Source organism: Coregonus clupeaformis, chromosome 15, assembly GCF_020615455.1.
Source record: "Coregonus clupeaformis isolate EN_2021a chromosome 15, ASM2061545v1, whole genome shotgun sequence".
Taxonomy (NCBI): Eukaryota; Metazoa; Chordata; class Actinopteri; order Salmoniformes; family Salmonidae; genus Coregonus; species Coregonus clupeaformis.
In genome coordinates this window covers 31,964,693-31,971,034 of record NC_059206.1, presented here as the reverse complement: position 1 = coordinate 31,971,034, position 6,342 = coordinate 31,964,693, and positions in this window count along the sequence as shown.

The window sequence follows — 6,342 nt, the reverse complement described above, 5'->3', positions numbered from 1 at the left end:
CTACACACAGCCTGCTGAGTCCGCACACAAGCTCCCATAAGGCCTACAGAAATAAATGCCTATTAAAAACATATCTAACTGATGGGATACACAAGCTACATTCCTTGCCAAATGACGACAGTTTTATCACAAATTAAAAATGGACTGGTTGATTGAAGTAGGAAAATATATGTAGGAGTAGGAAAGTAGGAAAATATACGTTCCAAAATTCCAAAGAACAGGTAGAATAAACTAAATCGAACGTATGTACAGTATATCGAAAAGAAGACGGGTTTTGTTTTGTAACCATGATAAAATTGTCTTTCAACTCAGCAAATTGAGCCCCATTTCAAATGATCACTCTTTGAGAGATGCGCATCACTTCGCATGACTTCGCAGTGGCAACTTTTTTCATTTGGAAATATATTCTGTTCTATTAAATTTTTTTTACTATAAAATACAGTGGGGAAAAAAAGTATTTAGTCAGCCGCCAATTGTGCAAGTTCTCCCACTTAAAAATATGAGAGAGGCCTGTAATTTTCATCATAGGTACACGTCAACTATGACTGACAAAATGAGAAAAGAAATTCAGAAAATCACATTGTAGGATTTTTAATGAATTTATTTGCAAATTATGGAGGAAAATAAGTATTTGGTCAATAACAAAAGTTTCTCAATACTTTGTTATATACCCTTTGTTGGCAATGACACAGGTCAAACGTTTTCTGTAAGTCTTCACAAGGTTTTCACACACTGTTGCTGATATTTTGGCCCATTCCTCCATGCAAATCTCCTCTAGAGCAGTGATGTTTTGGGGCTGTCGCTGGGCAACACGGACTTTCAACTCCCTCCAAAGATTTTCTATGGGGTTGAGATCTGGAGACTGGCTAGGCCACTCCAGGACCTTGAAATGCTTCTTACGAAGCCACTCCTTCGTTGCCCGGGTGGTGTGTTTGGGATCATTGTCATGCTGAAAGACCCAGCCACGTTTCATCTTCAATGCCCTTGCTGATGGAAGGAGGTTTTCACTCAAAATCTCACGATACATGGCCCCATTCATTCTTTCCTTTACGGATCAGTCGTCCTGGTCCCTTTGCAGAAAAACAGCCCAAAGCATGATGTTTCCACCCCCATGCTTCACAGTAGGTATGATGTTCTTTGGATGCAACTCAGCATTCTTTGTCCTCCAAACACGACGAGTTGAGTTTTTACCAAAAAGTTCTATTTTGGTTTCATCTGACCATATGACATTCTCCCAATCCTCTTCTGGATCATCCAAATGCACTCTAGCAAACTTCAGACGGGCCTGGACATGTACTGGCTTAAGCAGGGGGACACGTCTGGCACTGCAGGATTTGAGTCCCTGGCGGCGTAGTGTGTTACTGATGGTAGGCTTTGTTACTTTGGTCCCAGCTCTCTGCAGGTCATTCACTAGGTCCCCCCGTGTGGTTCTGGGATTTTTGCTCACCATTCTTGTGATCATTTTGACCCCATGGGGTGAGATCTTGCGTGGAGCCCCAGATCGAGGGAGATTATCAGTGGTCTTGTATGTCTTCCATTTCCTAATAATTGCTCCCACAGTTGATTTCTTCAAACCAAGCTGCTTACCTATTGCAGATTCAGTCTTCCCAGCCTGGTGCAGGTCTACAATGTTGTTTCTGGTGTCCTTTGACAGCTCTTTGGTCTTGGCCATAGTGGAGTTTGGAGTGTGACTGTTTGAGGTTGTGGACAGGTGTCTTTTATACTGATAACAAGTTCAAACAGGTGCCATTAATACAGGTAACGAGTGGAGGACAGAGGAGCCTCTTAAAGAAGAAGTTACAGGTCTGTGGAGCCAGAAATCTTGCTTGTTTGTAGGTGACCAAATACTTATTTTCCACCATAATTTGCAAATAAATTCATTAAAAGTCCTACAATGTGATTTTCAGGAAAAAAAAATATCATTTTGTCTGTCATAGTTGACGTGTACCTATGATGAAAATTACAGGCCTCTCTCATCTTTTTAAGTGGGAGAACTTGCACAATTGGTGGCTGACTAAATACTTTTTTCCCCCACTGTAGCTGTCTTGACTGTGATAAGGGCACTGGAAATAAGAGCGTCTTGTCTGCTAAATTTAACAAAACAAGGCTATGCCATTTCATAGCCATAGGCATCTACAAGCAAGCTCCACTGCTGAGGTTACTGCCTTTTTGACGATTGTGTTCCACAATATAATATAACCAGTTGATATTATGGTTTCAATAAATTAATCTTAAGTGGCACTTGCTTTTTTATTGACTGAATAGATATAGGGCAATTTAGCAATTAGGATTTAGTTATCTGTAATGGTTATGATAAATTAGGCATTAAAGTCACCATTGGCCTCATTGTGAAATCCCGGAGCGGTTTCCTTCTTCTCAGGCAACTGAGTTAGGAAGGACGCCTGTATCTTTGTAGTGACGGGGTGTATTGATACACCATCCAGAGTGTTATTAATAATTTCACGATGCTCAAAGGGATATTCAATGTCTGCTTTTTTTTTTGTCATCTACCAATAGGTGCCCTTCTTCGCGAGGCATTGGAAAACCTCCCTGGTCTTTGTGGTTGAATCTGTGTTTGAAATTCACTGCTCGACTGAGGAACCTTACAGATAATTGTATGTGTGGGGTACAGAGATGAGGTAGTCATTCAAATATCATGTTAAACACTATTATTGCACACAGAGTGAGTCCATGCAACTTATTATGTGACTTGTTTAGCACATTTTTACTCCTGACCTTATTAAGGCTTGCATTAACAAGGGGGTTGAATACTTATTGACTCAAGCCATTTCAGCTTTTAATTTTTAATTACGTAAAAAAAAAAAAAAATACATTATGGGGTACTGTGTGTAGGCCAGTGATAAAAAAAAATATCTCAATTTAATTTAAATTCAGGCTGCAACACAACAAAATGTGGAAAGAGTCTGAATACTTTCTGTAGTTCTGCTACCACATCATTGACCTGTATTGATCATATTTTTACCAATATGACTGAGCTCTATCAGTGGCACTGGGTTGTAGTGATCATTATTTAGTTGCACTTGCATAAGAAAAACCTAAATACCCAAGGCTGGTCCTAAGGTAATCTACTGAAGGACCTACAAGGGGTTCATTCAGGATTCATTCGTAGATTAGGTAAAGAATGTTCAATGGATAAAAGTGTGTAGTGAAGATTATCCTGAAATGGCATAAAGTGTTTCTGAAATTATTTATGAGTATTGTTGATAAGTATGCCCAATTAAGAAAACATGCTGTAAGGTCAAACAGTGCCCCATGGATTGATGATGACCTGAGAAATCTGATGGTTCAGTGTAATGATGCCAAAAAGCTCAGCTGGTAGAGCACGGCGCTTGTAACGCCAAGGTAGTGGGTTCGATCCCCGGGACCACCCATACACAAAAATGTATGCACGCACGACTGTAAGTCGCTTTGGATAAAAGCGTCTGCTAAATGGCATATTATTATTATTATTATTATTATTATTATTATAGATCTGGCACTCTGTCTAATAAGTAAAGTTATTGTAAATTAAGACATTTTGTGACCAAAACTAAACAAATGTAAAAAATAAGCGATATTATCAGAACAAAATTGATGAAGTTAAGAATGATGGGGAAAATCTGTGGAGAACTCTTAATGAAAATGTCTCCCTCTTTTGTTGAAACAGAAGGTTTATTTATTTCGAAACCACGTGACATTGCTAATTACTTGAATAACTACTTTACTGACAAGGTAGACACATTGAGAAATGCCATGAGTCCAAATGATGGCTCACTATCATATACCCTTATAAAAGATTGTATCATGAAGGAGAGGCAATGCATGTTTTGTTTTCACCAAGTAAAAAATAAGAAGTTGAAAAGATGCTGTTGTCTTTGATGACAAGTCACTGAGTACAGATAATCTGGATGGCAAATTGCTTAAAGCTACAGCCAACCATATATCCACCCCAATTTGTCATATTTGTAACAAATGCTTGACGTGTGGGGTGTGCCCAGAAATTCATCTACCTAAAGAGAAAAAAATCAACCTTCAGTGGTCCTAACAGTCATTCTATAAGCTGGGGTATTGTGTGTAGGCCAGTGACAAAATATCGGAATTTACTGTGTTAAGTAAATTAATGGAAGAAATTGTATTTGTGCAAATCCAGGATTATTTCTTATTTAACCGTCTGACAGCATGCGTACAGAGAAGGTCATCCTACGTGTACGGCCTTAGCACAAATAGATGATTATCTACAGAGTATGGAGTCTACGTCTAAGCTGTGGGATTCTGCAAGGCAGCTGCCTAAGCCCCCTCCTCTACTACATTTTTACTAATGATTTTACTCTCTAACTGAAAAAGCAAGTGGGGTTATGTATGCTGATGACTCTACAATGCATAGTGCTGCATCAGAACATAATGAGTTAACTGAACAATGAATTAAGAACTGTGTCTGAGTGGGTTGCTAAGAACAAATTGCTGAACATTTCCAAGACCTAAAGTATTGTGTTTGTCCCTATAAATATGCTTGCAGGTGACCGGCAATGAAACTTGTCAATGGATGGGCTGCCTGTAGAACAAGTGAAAAAGACCAAACTACTTGCCGTCATATTGGATGCATCGCTATCCTGGTCTGATCATATCGACAACATTGTTCTTAAAATGGGAAAAAGTTTAGCTGTGACAAGAAAATGCTCAGAATATTTAACATCCTCCACTCTTTGCCAGGTGATTCAATCTTTGGTCCTGACACAGCTAGATTACGGTCCAGTCATATTGTCGTCTGTAGAAAAAACTGCTCTACTGTACAAATATCAACTGAATGCACCATAACCGCTCATGGCTTTCTGTTGGATGTAAATTACTCTCCAGTCTTGAGATTTTTCACAGGTATGCAATCCTGTTCAAGAAACCCCATTATTTCTCAAACCAATTAGTGTATACCGGCACTAGACATAATCATCAAACCAGACAGGCGAGTTTGGGGCATCTGATAGGACAAATCCCCTTAAATCAACAGTTATATACAGAGCCATTACTGAATGGAACTCCCTACCAACTCATATTTCCCAAGTGAGAAGTAAATTCACATTCAAGAAAACATTAAAAGTACATACTGTATACTAAGATTGACCATATGACTGGACAGATTCTGATTCCTGAATATAGGTATTGACTGTTAAATGTTACCTTTCAGGAATTTTAAATATCTGTAAAGTCTACTTGTTCATGTTTTTTAAATGTATGTAAATTATAAAGTATTTTTGTCTGTAATGTATTTTTCATTATGTGTCAGACCCCAGAAAGACTAGCTTTCGTCATAACGTCAACTAATGGTGATCCAAATAAAATCTAATAAAATCTAAAAATCTAAACACACACTCACACACACACACACACACACGCACACACACACACACACACACACACACACACACACACACACACACACACACACACACACACACACACACACACACACACACACACACACACACACACACACACACACACACACACACACACACACACACACACACACACACACACACACACAGGGCTGCTACTGTGTCACAAAATAGAGCAGCATCTTTCTAGCAATCAAATCAAGATGTTCTGGATAGGGTGATAGTGAACTGTTTGTCTTAGTAACATGGAGGGATGGAGAATGCAGGTGGCATTACAGTTCCTCTGCTTGTTCCTTTGGTTAGAACAATCAATACAACAACAATGTAGATTTAGATTCATAATCAATATAATTAATGTTGTGTTACCGGTGAAGCAGAAGGAAATTGACTGTAACACATTGAACAGAAGGACAGAGAGGCCTTGGAGATCAGTTGTGTTCGTGTGTATGTGGTTGCCTAGGTGTGTGTGTGTGTGTGTGTGTGTGTGTGTGTGTGTGTGTGTGTGTGTGTGTGTGTGTGTGTGTGTGTGTGTGTGTGTGTGTTAGGTATTAGCCCATAGAGACTCCAGGTCAGTGGGAACATTCCTCTCTCAGCCCTTTTTCTGCTGAACCCACAAGCCTTTCCCTGGAACAGAGCTGCCTAACATGCACACACACACACACACACGCACACACACACACACTCACAGGTAAATGTGTTAATGATCAGGAACAGCTGAACATATTGAACAGTTTAGTGCTGACCATCTGCCCAACAGCATCCTGGGAAATTAACTAAACAAACTCAGCTAAACAGATATAGAGGGAGACAGAAAGAGAGAGGGGAGAGAGGGGGAGAGGGAGAGAGAGAGAGAGAAGGGAGAGAGGGGGAGAAGAAGAGAGAGTGGAGAGAGAAGTGAGTGAGGGAGAGAAAGAGATTATACCCTTACTCTCTTTACTCTCTCTCTCTCTTT